The sequence below is a fragment of the Macrobrachium rosenbergii genome, chromosome 6 (assembly GCF_040412425.1).
Source record: "Macrobrachium rosenbergii isolate ZJJX-2024 chromosome 6, ASM4041242v1, whole genome shotgun sequence".
In the NCBI taxonomy this organism is placed as follows: Eukaryota; Metazoa; Arthropoda; class Malacostraca; order Decapoda; family Palaemonidae; genus Macrobrachium; species Macrobrachium rosenbergii.
In genome coordinates, this window is record NC_089746.1 from 2989710 (window position 1) to 3008669 (window position 18960).

Here is an 18960-nt window from a genome sequence, read left to right on the forward strand (position 1 = left end):
TATACAGAAAAACAAAACAAAAAGATCAGAGGTACAAATAGTAATGACCTATGGCAAAAAACAATGGAATTGAGGTAGCGTGTTTAATATATATATATATATATATATATATATATATATATATATATATATATATATATATATATATATATATATATATATATATTTATATGCATATCTGCCGCTAGTATGGAATTTTCATCCTTTAACTGCAAAATCAAGGCTGAACTTATTTAGAAGACAGAATACCACAACACGGCTTCTTCGAATGCTTGCATAAAAAGCTGTGCATGGATGTTTTTGCCTCATTTGTGTCACGATGGCAGTCTTCGAGTTTTGCGGACATTAAGGTCCTTCAACTTCAGCACCTCTTCGCGCCATCAAACCATCACTTTCGGGGTCTCTCGCTGCTCTTTAAATAAACTTACAAATTCTTCACACTGATACCACCATATCTTGCTATTCTCATTGCATGGCTTAACCATATCAAAATATTTGTTCATCTTTTTTCTGCTGTTAGCCATTTTACTGGACTTTCGTTGTTATACCACGATCATTTTTTCCCCATTCCATCCCATCTTACTCGGCATAGAGTGCATAAACATTTTTTTAACACCTTCACTTTTTTCTCTCTTTCACACCTATGAAGTTGAATGGGTTCAGCAGATCCTATTTATAAAAGTTCATACAGAGATCTTATCTCCCTCCTCGTTTGTCGTATGCAATAAGAAATATGTTAGTCCTTTTTTATTGTTTCATTATCCCTATTGATATTTGATTCCATCTGCATATGCACCTACAGACAAACATTAAACCACAAATAGCGTTTGATATCCAATTCACTATACCTAGGGGATAACTTACACCAGGGGGGAATTACAATAAAAAAGTTCTTCGTTCTCGGCAGGATTCGAATGATAGACTGTGACTTTGACCACTGTCTCGTCAAAGTTACTTTTTTTTACGTGGTTTCTAAACCAGGCACCAGATCGAATTCTGCCTGGATTGAAGCACTTATCAGTTATAATATATACACATTTCATATATATATATATATATACAGTATATATATATATGTATAATTATATACATATATGATATATATATATATATATATATATTATATACATATATGATATATATGTATATATTATATATCATATAATATATATATATATATATATATATATATATATATATATATATATATATATGTATATATATACATATACACACATATACATATACATAAACAGTACATATACACTTATACAGGTAGTCCTCTAGTTACGATGGGGATATGTTACAATGACCTCGCCTTTACTCGAAAATATCGCAACCTGGTGGCAGCCTAGCCTACAACATAATCTATACTGTAGTATATATACTGTACTGTACTCTTAATTCTTTTTTTTATTTTTAATTGGTATTTCATTATTAATGTGAGCTAATTTTTTTTTATTTTTAATTAATCTCGAGGTTCAATGCAGATTGGAGATTTCACAGCCAGTGTACCAACTAACAAGACTTATGATAATACAAACAGAGAAACAGCATAACACAAACAAGAATCGGACGTGTACTGTACTCACCAAGATTCGGTCCGCTGTCGAACGATGTCAGGTGTTGAAGGCTATGTTGACCTAAATATTGGGAGAAGAGGATGGCAGTGATAAAGCAGCCGGTTCATCAATTCGCTCCTATTCAGCTGTTATTTCTTCGGCTGGTAGTTCAGGTGGTACAGGGGGTATGATTTCGACGAAAGAGTCGTCACGAGATGTAGAGGGTTAAGGCTCAAATGTGGTGGAAGGCAATGGCACGGGAGTCGTTTTCTTAAGGAGGTAATCCATTGTAACTTGCATAGTGTGTTTTTTTCGTTCTTCATAAATGACTCGGTAACATGCAAGAATGTCTTGAAGTCCTCTCTCAACTTGAGCAAATTGCCAAGTTCACATCCATTTTACTGAAAAGTTTCATTCTGTGTTCAGTTGAGGCAAATGCCTCAGCCATTGTTTTCATCGTAAACTTTCGCTCTGGCTCTTCTTCAGTTTCTTTATCCTCTTCTGCTCATTTTCTCTCTTCTGCAAGTTGAATTAAATATTCTGCAGTCAGCTCTACATCTTGTACATTTATGAGTTCTTGAATATCTTCCTTTTCGAGTTCTAAATCTAAACTTTTCCCAAGTGACATGATCTTTTTATTAATTTCCACAACTGCTCCATCCTTATCGAAACCTTTCAGTGAGTTCACATACACTTTTAGCAAGATTTTCCAAAATCCCATTCATACACTCTTTCATTACCTGCTTCCACGCCCTTCTGATGTTCAAAATGGCGTTCAGAACATTTAATGCCTTCCAGATAGTTCTGAGTTCTTTGTCCTGTAGCCTCGACAGCCTGTACAAACGTGTTTCGAATATAAGCCTTGAATGTAGCCGCAGTGCTCTGATCCATGGGTTGTATGAGAGAAGTTGTGTTTGGTGGCAGAAACACTACTTTTACATTCTCGTTAATATCACCGATGTGCTGAGGGTGGCCGAGAGCATTGTCGAGAATCTGCAGAGTTTTGAAAGGGATGTTGTTTTCCCTATAATATTCCTTCACTTCTGGAATAAAGCAGAGAACAAACCAGCCTTTGAATAGGAGTGCAGTCATCCATGTTTCCTTATTATGCCAGTAATGCCCAGGAAGCATAATATCTTTGCTGATTCTTGCTAATGCCCTTGGATTTGTAGAGTAATAAGTCGTGAATGGCTTGAGTTTATACCCAGACACATTTCCCCTAAGTAGAAGAGCCAGTCAATCTTTGTATGCTGTAACCCCATGCATCATTTTTGTCACTTTGTGGATGTAGGACTGTTCAGGCATCTGCTTCCAATACAGTCCTGTTTCATCGACATTAAAGATTTGCTGCAGCAAGTACCATTCATCAACAATGATCTTATGCATGCAAAGCATCCTTAAAGTTAGCGGCTCCTTCGGCATCAGCGCTTGCTGCTTCACTGCTAATTTTCACACTGTGAAAATTATAGTGGTTTTGAAACGCTGAAACCATCCAGAACTTGCTACAAAATCTTTGTTGTGGGTATTATCGTAGTGTTTCTGTAGTTCCCCAAAAGGCAAGTGTGCCTTTGCTTCAATGCTCAAGAGGCTGAGTGGCATACGCTTTATATCTGGTCCTCCATCCATGTAATCAGTAACTGCTCCATTTCTTCTAAAGGCCCTGTCCTCTTGTTGTTATAATCGTTGAATGAACTGAAGCAGATGCCTTTACAGCGCCCATTATCAGTTTCTTGTCCTTAATGATGGTGGACACCATTGACTGTGATAGATGCTCAACACGTGCGATGGCAGTGACTGCCTTTCCCGTGGCATGCTGGTTGATAATTTTCATTTTCTGCTCTAAAATGATGGAATACTGCTTCTTCATCACACCACCATCAGGAGACTCACTTGGGCATTTGGAAGACGTGCTAATCTTACACAAATTTGCATTTTAAACAGTTTAAAATGGACAAAAATCACGCACTAACACTGACACAGCTTTACACTGTAGACGGCAAGCGCGAGTGAGGGATCGGTCAGGGTGATAGCATGGATATCCCAGCCTCTCGGGGCAATGTATTGCCTGTGCCCAACACGTGGGATTTAAAATATTTTCAATATTGTGGTATCAGTATCGCCATCGTAGCTTTGAAATATCGTAACTGGTATCGCCATTGTAATTATATGTATATATATATATATATATATATATATATATATATATATATATATATATATATATATATATATATATATATACATATATATATACTTACATATATATATATATATATATATATATATATATATATATATATATATATATATATATATATATTGACTTCCTATATGTATATATATATATATATATATATACATATATATATACATATATATATACATACATATATATACATATATATATACATATATATATATATATATATATATATATATATATATATATATATTATATACACCATCTCTATATATGTATGTATGTATATGAAAGGAAAAAAGTTGATGATGAGTAAATAAAATTATAGCATGGAATCGCAGAGCAGCTGGCAATGCATCTGTGTATAGGAATGTAGGAAGAAGGTGTAAAAGCAGCACATTTTGGGATAATCAAGTGCAAAGTTTAGAAAACGATGGTGGTGATTTCGAGCGCACCGTAAAACAAAAGGGATGGTACTGTAAATGGATACAAAAGAACGAATAAGTTAGTCATGGACAAAGTGAGTGGTAAAGTTGGGATATACCGAACATTAAAGATATAAGTAAGGGCAAGTAATTTATGGAGTGAGAGAATTGTTGACATGTGTTGAGAAGTAATGCAATGAAAAATAAATGAACAGAAGGATTTCAGAATGCTGCAAATGGAAGTTGTTTTCACAACAAAATGAAGCCTTGTATCAGTACAATGAGCATTTTGAAGAGCCACTGAATGTAGGTAGAGAGAGAGAGAGAGAGAGAGAGAGAGAGAGAGAGAGAGAGAGAGAGAGAGAGAGAGAGAGAGAGAGAGAGAGAGAGAGAGATCTAAATGATGCAGGTGTGGATGGGTGATGGAATGAAAGATACATAGATGGAGGTCTATAGTCTGGAAGCATCTTCCAGAGGACAAGTCTTCAGGTCGAGATTAGGTGACCGCTGACCAGGATTTTCTCTCCTTTTCAGAAGTGTGATGTCGATGGCGTCGGATTTACAAGGTCTTTAGGAGATATTTATTGATAGTCACAGAAACTAACCTATAATTTGGGCCATTCCCCACTATCCTTGGACAAAATGATAAAACTAGTTAAACTGTGTCTTAAGAATACAATTTCATTTGGAGAAACTTTCTACAAACAGAAATTAGTCAATAGTATTGGCACCCCGTACATTCAGTGTTTGCTTATCTTGTTAAGGAGCACTTTGAAACGGTGCTGTTAATCTCTTGAAACGCAAGGACATGCTTAGGATGAGGTGTCTAGATGATATTTTAACTTTCTGGAATCCTTAGCACCAATCATTATGTAGAAAAAAAAGTTACATAGTCAACAAAATTCCTTCTTTAGAAGTTTTAGTCATGAGACATAATGCGGAATATAGATTTACTGTCCATAGAAAACCTCCCTTTGCATTATCCATCTTTCACTCATTTATGATAGGCTTAGCCTGCAATTTACTTTTACTAGCTCTGTGGGGTTGTTTTCCAGACAATTTACGCCAAGAATTGAGTACTGGTATGATTCGTAATTGACTTTAAAGTACCAAGTCCACGTTACTGGGAGAACGTTCTACAGATCCCATAAAAGTTTCTATCGCACCACGCAAGATACACTTGTAGAGACAGGTAGTCATCAACTTAAATGGATGTAACTGGACAACGTTTAAAAGTCAGCCCAAAACCCAGGACATGAAAGTCCTTTTGCTTTTAGCATATATAATAATCTTGACGAAGCTGTTCTTAATGTTCAACAAATCAAAATTCCCAAAATATCGGTGTATTCTAAATGTCTTGTCTTGACTGTGATTAATCTAATTAAGGTGTCGCAGGTGAATCTCTATCTGAGAATAATTGTGAGAAATCTTATTTAGGTGTCACAGGTAAATATATCTCTCTGAGAATCATTGAATATTAATATTCAGTCAAACACTGACTCTAAAATTCAGATATCATCAACCATATAAATAATTCAAATCATTGTGTCCTCTGGAATCCGTCAGACATTGTTTTCAAGAGAAGCTGTCGGTTCAAAGGTCAAATGATAGAATCCGCCTTAATCCAATCAACATGCACAGTGAGTATCTCTCATGATCTTTCAATTCCCACGCCATCGGCAATATTTCTCCACAGTATTGACCCTGTGACCTGTCTTCTGGAAGCGTTTTCAAGTTTATGTATATATATACTGTATATGTATGTATATGTATATATACTGTATATATATATGTATATGTATATATGTGTGTATGTATATGTATATAAGCGAATCCCACAGGATTCGCTTATACACTGAAGTCACGTGCATCTACTGGGATTTTTTAAGCATATGTATATGTATATATATGTATATGCATGTATGTATACAGTATATATGTATATATATGTATATGTATGTATATATAGTGAATATATGTATATATAATGTATATATATGTATATATACATATATACACATATACATATACACATATACATGTTTGCGTATATACTGTATATATACACACATAAATATATATGTGTGTATTTATGTATATTGCTATGAATGTCCAAGGGATGGTTACTTGATTCTGGGCGGCAACGGATGAATGCAGGGAGTTCCTCATATTATCAAGAAATCTACTGTATTTATTGCACATCTGACTCAATATTAGGGCAACTTCGTAGACAAAGCAGGAATATGTGGCGTAGGGCCTTCTTCATGTGAGGGAAAATTTTGTAAACTCAAGGGTTCTCTTAACTAATTATATTTACATGACAAACACAGATCAGAAGAATGACGAATTACTGGGCTGGTAATGATAAGGGCCTGCTAAATGAATTACTCCTACACAGGATAAATATTCTACGCCGAAGATGTCTTCTTAACAGGAACATCGCAGAGGTGGGTAAAGGGGTACTGCACATGGGATAGAGCCGACTGATTCCACAGTCGTGGCTTATCTGCAATATATGCAAGATGGTTACTTGCAAGATTAATAATACGCTCAAAGGTAACTGAGGGAATGCACAGATTGGTGCCAAATAACTCTGTTCAACACTAAATGCATAATTATGTTAACACCGGATGCTCCAACACAAATTACTGAAGGTGGTCGCACAACGGAAAATAAATGAAAATCAGACAGAGAAATAACAGGAATCGTGACTGACTAAGAAACCTTATTCTGGTACATTACCTTCATCAAGATGACGGTGTCCTCATTCGATGGGGCGCTGGCGATGGAGGAGGGAATTCAAGGAATGCCACTACAAAAGTACTGGTTCGAACCTCGGGGTTGAACGCATGGAAAGTTTGAGGGTCAGGCAAGGGTAAGGACATGTGTCCTTGGTGGCATTCTGCGCTCTTTCTTTCGATTGCCATTGCATCATCTATAAATAACCTTGGAGATTACATGTCTGCATCTTGGTAGGTGGCGCAAAGGTCAGTCTTCGTCATGTCTTCTATACAGACCACATGGCATCAGTTAACCTCATGTATGGTTCAACACGGTGGGTGGTGCCGACTTTCTCTCCTTTTTTTTTTTTTGTGGCTCCTTTGCCCACTGCTTGATGCCAAGAAGGTACGAAGGTCACCTGGAAACAAGGCCTTAGGCAGTCATTTGAACAGAGAGAAGGGTTAGGCTTAACCATTTTGGGGAATGAAGGAGAGAGTTTAAGGGCAAGTTACTGTGCCTACTGTCTTTGGCTGGTTGTAGGGAGGGCAAAGCTTATACGTGGAGGAGTAATGTCCCTCTTCCTGCAATCGCGGCAGATTTCATGGCAGATCTCCCGCCTGGGCGGCGGTGCCTGCTGCAAGCGGTGATCGGGGGGCAGGGGCAGGAGGCGGGTGAGAGGGGGCCTTGGGCCGATTTCGGCACTGGTCAGAGGAATGCCCCGATTTTTTACAATAATTGCATATTAATGGCTTGCCTGAGTTTCCATTCCTGGGGGGAGCTGATCCTCCGAGGAAGGGCGGGGGATATATCTTCCGCCGCATCCTCCTGAGGTTGGTGAGTCTCCCACATATCCGCTATTCGGCAACACTCTGTGAGTGTTGCAGGGGCCTTTTCTACTGCATGCGTGGCCAGGGCGGGAGGGGCGTAGCACAGGAAAAGTTCCAATTTAAATTTCTAGAGTACCTCGGCGGTGCTGGTAGCCAATTCAGACTCGAGCCACTTGGCTAACGCCCGCTCAGAGTGGTACGCCCAGTCGGACCATGTCTGGCCTATGTCTCTTGTCTGCCCAGCCTATGTCTCTTGTCTGCCCTCTCCAGCACCTCCTCCAGCACTCTGGGGTCATCTCGTACGCCTTGGTGACAGCTTGACGTACAGCTTCCCAATCTCCCCTATCCTCTACCGAAAGGGCGTGATAGGCAATGAGTGCCCTCCCTCCGAGGAATTTAGTGAGAACAAGGGAGAGTTCTGCAGGGGAGAGGGTGCAGCAATCCAGGACTCTTTCGGCCCTCTCGAGCCATACTTTGGGCTCTGCCTCCATTCACTAAGGCATAAACAAGTGGGCTTGGCTGAGGGTGCTCATCCCTGCCACGGGAGGGGGATGGGATGCATTCTGCTCAGCTAAGATTTGGAGTTCGTGGGCGCGCTGTAGTCTCGTTCCTCTTTTTCTGCTTCTCTTTCTTTCTCCTTCTCCAGCCTCTCTAATTCTTCTCTTTTCTCCTGGGCTATTCTCTCCTTCTCTCTCTCTTGCCTCTCTTTCTCCCTCTCTTGCCTCTCTAATTCTTCTCTTTTCTCTTGGGCTAGTCTTTCTTTCTCCTTTTCCTGCCTCTCTTTCTCCCTCTCTTGCCTTTCTAGCTCCTCTATTTTCTCCTGAGCTATTCTCTCTCCTTCTCCTGTCTTGCCATCTCTCTCTCTGCCTTTGCAGCGTCTAGGTTCCCCTGGACCCATTCCCATAACTCTCGACCTGTCAGTTCTAGGTCTCTTCCTGCCTCCATATAGAATTTGAAATCCTCATTATGTTGGGCTCTTGGAGTTGCCATCCTGACAAACTTACTTGTCAAATAAGCTAGTGATAAATAAATGGGTTTCGGAAACCGATTTTAAGTTAAAATATATTTTATCTCTGGCGCAGCCTTGGCTGGTTATTGCGGGGATAGTGGTATTTGTCATCTCATAAGACATGGAATTTTATTTCGTCACAAAGGACGTGGAATTTGATGGGCGTCATGTGGGACGTGGAATTTGATGGATGCCACATAGGACGTAGAATTTGATGGACGTCACGTAGGACATGGAATTTGGGTGGACGTCACGTAGGATGTGGAATTTGGGTGGACGTCACGTAGGACGTGGAAATTTGATAAATGTCTTGTAGGATGTGGAATTTGGGTGGACGTCACGTAGGACTTGGAATTTGATGTACGTCACGAAGGACGTGGAATTTGATGTATGTCACGTAGGACGTGGAATTTGATGGATGTCGCGCAGGATGTGGAATTTGTTTCCATCCCATAGGACTTGGAAATTTGATTTCGTCTCTTAGAACTTGGATTTTGGATCTGTCCCATAGAACTTGGAACTCGGGTTCTTTCTCATAAGACTTGAGAATTTGATTTAGTCTCATAGGACTGGGAATTTGGTGGCGTCTCCTAAGACTTGGAAATTTTTGTCTCGTAGGACTTAGAATTTGGTGGTGTCTGGTAAGACTGGGGAATTGGATTTGTCTTGTAAGACTTGAAAATTTGATATGGTCCCGTAAGACTTGGAAATTTGATATCGTCTTGTAAGACTTGGAATTTGGATCCGTCCCATAGGACTGGGAAATTGGATTTGTCTCTTAAGACTTAAAAATTTGATATGGTCTCGTAAGGCTTGGAAATTTGATATCGTCTCGTAAGACTTGGAAATCGGATTTGTCCCGTAGGACTTGGAAACTTCCTCTCGTAGGACATGGAAATTGCTAATGGAAAAAAAATTTGCTGAGAGTGGTCCGAGTATGAACAATTTTTAAAGGAACAAACTACTCGGGCGATGAATGAAGATTTGGTAGGCACGCTAGGAGGGAGGGGGCGAGGGTGAAGGTCGTCCGACTCTCACCAATGTGGGTTATTTTTAGACATTGTTTACAAACACCATCTGGTCTCCTGACTGCTGGGAATTTCCTGGGATGGGCAGATAATAGTAAAATGACCTCGTGATTTTCCCTAGAAGCGGAGTTCAAATTTCCCTTTCCTAACACCTGATTTGAGTTGTAGCTACTCTGAGAGAGAGTATTTCAGTGATGCAAGTTGATTTTTGTCTTATCCGACGTGGGAGTTCGTCTGTGCCTAAGTAATTCGCTATTCCAAAATGAGAAGTAAAATTTAACACACAGGAGTTTCTTTCGCATTATTCCTTGAAAAGAAAATGACAAAGTGAAAATTTAATACAGAGGAATTTCTTTCACACTATTCCTTGAAAAGAAAATGGTTAGCACTTGTTGTTTCCTAACTACCTATCATGAAAGGCATGCATTAACAAAATCTAATACGGCGGTTCTCTTCTCTCAGTTGTTACATGCGTCCTTATTTCCCTAATTTCCTAGGAACAGTCACGATTGTAAAAAATTTCTTTGCTGAGATAAACACATTACTTACGTGGAACTCTCTTGGTCTGTGCTCTTGGTACCAGGTTCAGAATTTGTCTTGCACCCAGCTTAGCTTTCCTAATCACTGATTTGGTGAGTTGCAAATGCATCAAAGCAACAATAGAGGGGGGAATGCAACTGCAAAACGAGATCTATGGCAAGGTCGCCATTTTTATGTATTTCCCTGGATTTCTAGATTTGTAGAATACTTTTACAGGCCAGCAACAGAACTTTATTTGTTTGGTTTGGTAATCTGGCTTTAAGTTAAGGGAAATCATAAAAAGAAAAGAAAAAGGGGATGATTCACGTGAGCTTAGGGCTCTACTTCATGAGGGAATGTTACGTAAACACTTTGATTCAGTTAAGTAATTATATTTACAAGAAAAGAATCAAAAGAAAATGTTTAAATGAATTATTAGGAGGCTTGCAAAGCCTGAAGATCATCCTATTGGAGTCTTGAATGGTGGCAAGGCACAGTCCAAGATGAGTCCACAGCAAATTGGTCCCTCTGCAAGAGAGAGTTAAACATTACATGCCAGTAAAGGAAAATATAACATACAGTACAATGACTCGAGGCTGCACTGATGGTGCCAAGGACGTGAGGAATGAATGAAAACACTACACTGGAGCACAAAACACTGGAAATGGAACTGGATAAAATGGCTCAAAGGATAAAAAGTAATACTGGCACTCAATAAACACTTCTAATGGCAAACTGTCGTGACTGAAAGGTCTTTACTCATACTTTACCTTAGGGGAAGCAAGGCTCTGGTGAAGAATGACGAGGGGCACTCACACTCGTGGCACTGTACACTAATCACATGGCTGGTCCATTCGAGGATGACTGTAGAAGTGGATTCAAGTCCGGAGTCTGGCATGGACAGGGGGTTAGGGGGGGAGGGTGGCCCTCTCAGCAACTCCTAGCATCCTCCCGCGTGTGTATGGCTAACTGCAAAGATCTTCCTGTCCAAGCTTCTTTTAAGGCAACTGCCAAGGGTAGGGGCCCCAATGTCAGGCCCATGTGGTGACCTGGCAGAAGATGTGTCATTTTCCAGGTGTTCCGACCATCTGCTTGTATCTGCCCCCAGGTATCCTGTGGAAAGACAGATTCAGCCAGCTCAATCTGCCTTTAGACTGGGGTCAGGTTGATTCTACTCTTGATTTAAGGGTCGGCTAGCTTAGTTGGGCTAAGCTGCTTAAGGGAGTGACACTCAGCCATTTTATCCTTGCCCGTGTTTTTCGGCAATTCCGTGCCATCTAAATGTCTATCCCAGGTAAAGGAAGGGGACAGATCAGAATGTTGATAATTTTATGTGTTGTGATGAAAGCCACACCTCCATCTGGCTTCATCAGGTCAACTGGGGTCATGCTATGCACCCTCCCTATTCAATTCTTTTGTTCTTGATAAACTACGTTGAAGAGGTTCAGAAGAAAACGACGGAGCATTAAAACTAAGAGGTCAGTGGAAAACACGTCTGGATAAGTGCATTGCTTCAAATGGAGAATACTTTGAAGGTGATAAGACTGTAAACATAAATAACAATAACTGAATAAAATTCTATTCCGGTTTAATTATATATAATATATATATATATTTATATATATATATATATATATATATATATATATATATATATATATATATATATATATATATATATATATATATATATATATATATATATATGTATATATAAAATTATATATATATATATATATATATATATATATATATATATATATATATATATATATATATATATATATATATATATATATATATATATATATATATATGCATGTATTATATATTTGTATATACTGTATATATATTTATATATATGTATATATATATACTTTATATATTATATGTATATTATATATATATATATATATATATATATATATATATATATATATATATATATATATATATATATATATATATATATGTGTGTGTGTGTGTGTGTGTGTGTGTGTTTGTGTGTGTGTGTGTTTGTGTTTGTGTGTGCGCGCGCACGTGAGTGTGTGTATGTATGATTGTGTAGTGTGTAAATATATGTATATGAGACTATTTACTTGTAGCTAAGTTGATTTTGTAGGTAATCGAAAAGAAAAACGTATATGGTAGCGAGTAATCTCACGGACTAAAATATTTGAGTCTTAAGGCTGTCAGTTACTTTGTGCTATGAACAAAAAAGAAAAAAAAAAACACATGATTGACGTTGCCTAAGGTCTTTTTTTGTCTCATATAATGTCATTCTAAAATTCATGACTGAAAACCGGAAGTACGAATCCATGTTGGTGCTTTAGTGAGCTTCTGCCAAAAATGATTTCGTCGTTGATCTCCCACACTGCTTCCTTTTCGTGTCACCAATGCCTCACTGTCTTTCGTCGTCTGAGAGAAGTGGCCGAGTCTGATTTTATGTTACGGGCTGTCGTCATCAGCTGTTGCTAAAAACAGTTAGCAGTCATATCTTCATAGCTCTGGTACAACCACTTGTAGTTTTATAAGTCTTCGATTAGAGAGAACGACGAATATTTTCTCCCGCCCATATCCCATTATTTAGAGATAAAGCGTTTTTATATAAATTGAGGTGGATCGGTTGTTTTGGACTCTTCAAGGAAACCTGTAAAAGGGGGTTTAACAGGAAAAATCGCAGCACATAACTATCACGTGTGATCCTGAGAATAAAAAAATTTCTTTTATGCATTTCCAAATTCCGGTTTACCTCCAGGTATGTTGTATCAGTTGTTTATTATAGGGAAATGTATTCAAATGCTATATTAGGCACACAGGTCTCTTCACGAAAAATCTATGAAAACACCAAAGCATTCCGGTTTTACGTAGAGAGTATTTCGATCTGAATAGAATGAAACCCGTCCATTCGTTTTATGGGATATTGTATACACCGGAAAATAATTTAGTTTCTGGGTAGCCATTGCATAATCGCTGGATTTCGGCTCTACAAAGGAGAGAGAGAGAGAGAGAGAGAGAGAGAGAGAGAGAGAGAGAGAGAGAGAGAGATTGGGACCCTGAGTAAATGTTGAGTTGCCTTCATTTATTTATGGTGGATGCAGGAAATATAGCTCTGCTTCATTTCCACGTCAATATAACTTTCTGGTTAACGCGGTTACCAGACACATGCGCACACTGTGATAGACACACACACCATATATATATATGATAGATATATATATATATATATATATATATATATATATATATATATATATATATATATATATATATATATATATATATATAGTGCATGCATGTAAACATTAAGGTGTTCCCCAGGCAAATGGTTGCTTCAGAGAAAAATAGCACGATTGCCACGTTCTTCAAATGCTGAACCGTGAATAAACCCCTTGTGCAGAAAACTTCGCAAAATGAATCAGTTCCTTCATCTTGCACGCATTCTCTTCCACTTATGACTTTTACGCCACCCATCGAGAGCTTTAGGTTTTTCTCTCCCCCTCCACCAAATACTTCGAGTTTTACACTCTTTTCACCGTGTGTGTTGTGTCAGTATTGTGGTTTCAGCTTTTTCTATGACCTCTGCGACTTGGTAATTCCCTTGGCTTTCGCTCGAGAATCCTAAATTGATCCCTTTCTTTCGCACGAGCATCTTCATAGCCTCGAACAGTGAAACCGGAGGGGGCCTGCCGCTAGATGGTGCCATCCTACTCACTTTAAAAGTGACCATTCGAATTAAATGCTATCACTTATGTCACTGGTATTAACGTGCTGCCTGCCTCGGTTACCCCTCAGTTGCTGTGGAAGCATTATATATTCCGACTTCTTTTATGACAACTGTGGCTCAGTTGGTAGCGCCTGGTATTCACTGGTTTATTTATTCAGGCAGGAGGGTCTTTTTTTAAGCATGCTCTCTACAGAGAGCTCTTGTTGTTGCATTTCTTTTGGTGTGCTTTTAGAATGACTTGAGTCTTGTCCTTCCTGAATGAGGAAATGGAGTCGGGGATTTGCATGACGAGAGCCCTTGCTTTTATTTGCTCCAGTCTTTTCTCCGTCATGTTCAGTAGTGCCATAAGAGGTTATGTCATAAGTATCAAGAGTCATCGGAGTTGTAAAGTCAGGTTTCATCACTGTTATGTTGTCTGAGATGAACAGATGCTAGAATTTGCGATACCTGCGAATTAAATACCGATAATTTTCTGGTAGAACTGACCTGTGGGATTTATGGCCACCAAAAACTACTTTTTGTTTTGTTCATCTTAGTTTTGAAAGATGGGTAAGACGACGGTTCTTTATCCAAAGAATATGTTAAGCAGTTGTTTTAATATCAGGTAACACCAGCACAGCCAGAGCTGGCGCTGTGAATGAGTGATGCAACAATTAGCTTACGTCTGCTTGGTTAGTGGATCGTTCCTTGCCAACCACTCTCCAGTTCACGCAGCTGTAAATGGGGACCTACTACTGCTAAGATGAAGGAAAAGGGTATGGAGCTAGAAACTTCATCCCTAAAACTTACTGAGAAACCAGAAAGCTGTACTTTAATGGTGCCACTCCCCCCAAAGAACAAATGGCATATGGTGATAGAATGTAAATGGCTTTCTTAAGGTGGTAAGGAGAAATTATTCATATGGTGAATATGACGCGATCTGAGACCTGAGAAAACAAACTGTTCCCTTTGAAGTCAGTGAAATTCCAAATACTGTACCTTGCTCTTGCAGGCATATATGCGATGACTGTTGAAGTGGTTAATGGGGTTATTTTACATCATAGAAAAATACTGTATTATCATCAGTTTTTGATGACATCATTTGATGACCTCGCCTTCCCATCTTGTATTTTTAGGGCAGCAAAATTGAGTTTCATGATACGATGTGGATCAGCAGATCATAATTTATTCTTTTTTTATAGAAAATTCTCCACCCCTCCTCATGGAAGGTGAGCTGTAACGATACTCTTAATCACTGCAATACAAAGTTACTAAGCTTATATTTCTGCCAGTTTGCCCTTTGTAGCCATATTGATATTTTGAAGGCGGAACTATTCTTTAAGAGCATTTCATGGATTTGAGAGTGGGATATTTCCCTGGATAGGGCTCCTGCCATTTTCCTCAGGTTTACTTGCTATTGTAATAAAAGTTAGTATGGCTGTATACCAGTAATACAGTACAATGAGTCGGTCCTATCAACAATATGTTTACACGTAGACTTATCTGAATATATTGGTGGTAATCCTGGGTTGATTAGTGCCAGTTATCTCTTACTAGTTTCACTGGAGGATAAATTACATTCATGAAAAGCTGATAAAATTCTCTGAAGTTTTTTTACAGCTGGGTTTCGAACATGTTTTCTTCAAAAATGACGGGAACTAATAGTAGATTTACCGGTGGATCCATGAATGATTTACAATTAATGACTGATAATTCTGCCGCAAACCTGGTCAAGATCGTAGTTCAAAAAATGAAACACCTTAAATTTTAGTGAAAGTATCACAGTTGTGTTTAGTACCTGCTTTGACTTCATAAGTTTTGTTATGACTCAAAATCTATTGCTGGCGCTCAGTTTGGAGTTCACAGTGTTTTCCTTTTCCTTTGATATTCTTAACATTACGATAGATGTAGCCATGTGTTATTATAGTTGCTGACGGTAAAATAGGAACTAGAAACCTAAAGTATTCACTAAAATAATCGAAGATTCGTATCGAATGTGCCTCAAAGGACATAAAATTTACAATGAAAAGATTCCATAGAGTAGCGTGGCCGTGTGACAATGAGATGATGCGGAAAAAATAGGAAATGGTCAGTCAGCAACAGCAGCACAAGTACGAAACACTAAGGCAGTGATTTAATGATGTTTATTATGAAAAGTTTGCTTAACAGGCAGTTTTAGTTACTGTTTCAACCAGTATAATGTGCTTAGAAATTTACATTATCTTGACATTCTGAGAAGCAGAGATATGCAAGTCGACTTACTTTTCGATCTAGCACTTGTGAGGGTAATGGCAAATGAAGACCCAAATAAACTAGTAAAGCAGGTGGCAGAAGTTAACAACATAACCCGAGTATCATCATGGCTGCCAACATTGCTGAGACTGTAAACCCAAATAAAATGGATTTGCCTAGAAGATGGAAAGGCACACCCTGTCGAGTTTCATACATGGAGACTTAATGGCTGGTGAGGGGCCTTTGCTAATTGAGTGTCCCAGGTTCTTGGCTCACAGAAGTCGACTCCCCCTGGGGTGTGTTTGGCGAAACCTCCTGGAGGATGCGTGCAAGTTGCCGTTGTCATTTTTGCTTCCCTTTCAGAAGATGGCCATTAGCAAAGGAATAAATATATTTAACTTTAATATCTTATGTATCTTAATTCCTCAACTTTCTCGCCTTCAACTTTGATTTTTCCATTTAATAATTTTATAAACATTAGTGTGATTATGCCAGGTAGCCATAATGCATTAAATTTTCCACTCACGTTGCAGTAAACGGGTGGAAGTTAGATACTTATATCTTGAGCCATGACTTGCGGTGGGAATGGACGTAAAATCTTGAATAAAGCACCCAGTTATCCCATAGATCCCCTTTATTTCTTAACCCGATGTATATCCGCGGTTTGCTTTTTCTGTTTGGAATACAAGCAAACGTCCTATTTATTCCTTGGTTTTCATGTAGCACATTAGTGTTCTTGTTACTTTTCTCTTGCTTTACTTTTCTGTTAAAAGAGTGAGGTTTATTTCTTAGACCAAGATGCTGACTCGGTCTTGGGAAGAATGGCAAAAGATGGGACCACAAGAAGTGGATTGTGTTTCACTCCAGAAGCTCCAGACCTCTTTGTACCTTGAGAAAACGAGAAAAGCAATTTTGTTACTTCTCGTATGAAATTTCTGTTGCCTGACTACTGAGAGGGTTGTTAGAAGAACGCCACTGTAGGAGCTTCAGCCGTTGCTTAAGGCAGTGTGATATGTGTTTGTAAGTTCGTCGTATCGACCGGGTGGGCGGGGTTACCGCAGTGTGTGGACCACGCCTCTTTCCCTCCCGATCTTCGTCCCATCCCTTTAGTTTCTCTCTCTCTCTCTCTCTCTCTCTCTCTCTCTCTCTCTGTCTCTGTGTGTGTGTGTGTCTGTGTCTGTGTGTGTGTGTGTGTGTGCACACTAAGTCTTTATCCTTCATGAACTCCACCCTTGTCACTTCTCTTCTTCATAAGATATACTTCCGTGTTGCGTGTATGTATCTTTTCCTCAGTCAGTATTCTTTCCTTTCTTGAATCTCAAATGGGAATCCTTTCATTTCACTTTGTGAGTGTTCGTTCCTCTCTCTCTCTCTCTCTCTCTCTCTCTCTCTCTCTCACATGAGATTGTTGTGTATTCACTCCCTTTTGTTCGTAAGTTCTTGACCTGCATCTTATTGGTGATGCGTTGTCCATCACTAAATATACTGTTGCACAAAGTGTGCGTCCATATATATTTTTTTTTTTTTTTTTTTTACCTTACATTAGTTCTTTTTCATGGATTAACCAGCAATACTGTCATCTTGCCACATTTTGTCAGCACTAACGTAAACTTTTACTTGGCTTGTGGCAGTAGTGTTCTCTGTATAGTAGTAATGTACAGACATAAATCTTGGCTTATGACTGAAGTTACAAACGAAAGAGTTTGTCGATTTGAGGATAACGTGTTAACAAGAATATAAAGAGTGGGATGCCTTGTACTTCACCTTTCCTGCTCTTACCATCAAAACCTAAAGCATGCCCACGTAATCTGAATAAACAGTCTTATCACGAGAAGACTGAATGAGCCAGTTTTTAAATTTCCAGTATGAATACTGGTAATATTGTGAGTTCATATCTGAATTTGCCTGCAAGCCTCCTTTGACATCACTGTGTATGCATTTCACGAGTAAGCAGTCAGAATGTCCACAACTAGACACAACTATAATCTGGCCTACAAAACCAGTCACTCTTCTTAACAGTAACTCTCTTCTGCCATATTCCTTTGACACATTTTGGTACCAGTTTCTTAGACTGTCATGACCTCCCTTTCTGGTAATTTAAAACAAACAGGACCATGAATCCTTTCGTACATTGACGCAACTGAATCAAACTCCTGACCAACTGACCTAACTGAATCAAATTCTTGACCCATTCCTATCCACAGTCCAAATGCATAACTCATTTCGTATCTCCCCTCATTTCCTAATTGAAAGTCAACTAATTTTTGTGAATGTAACAAGTAACTGACATTAAAACAAATGAACTAAAAGCTTGAAAAATTTGCTCTCCATGCTATATCCGCCAAAACCCAAAACATGTATGTATAAGGATAAAACATTTAACATGATGTACAGAAGGAAAACCTAACCTAAACCTAATTATGCCTGGCCTTTTCAAGATATACATTCTCATACCTTCAGAGTACGCCTTCTGTCAAAGATTGTGCAAGTTGATGCTTCTAAAATATAAACATATCTTTTTTTATTTGAATAAATTGTACAGGGATTAACAGCGTACATCGTTTCGTAATGTTTCAGAATATTTCACCATTAACTCGCCTTCTGGCAATTGTAAAATGGCACTGTCAACTAATTTTTCGCAATAATGATGAAGTAATAATTTTTTATTAAATCACCGAAGGCAGACTATGTAAAGATACACACAAAATCACCGTGAGTAAATTTTTGCCAA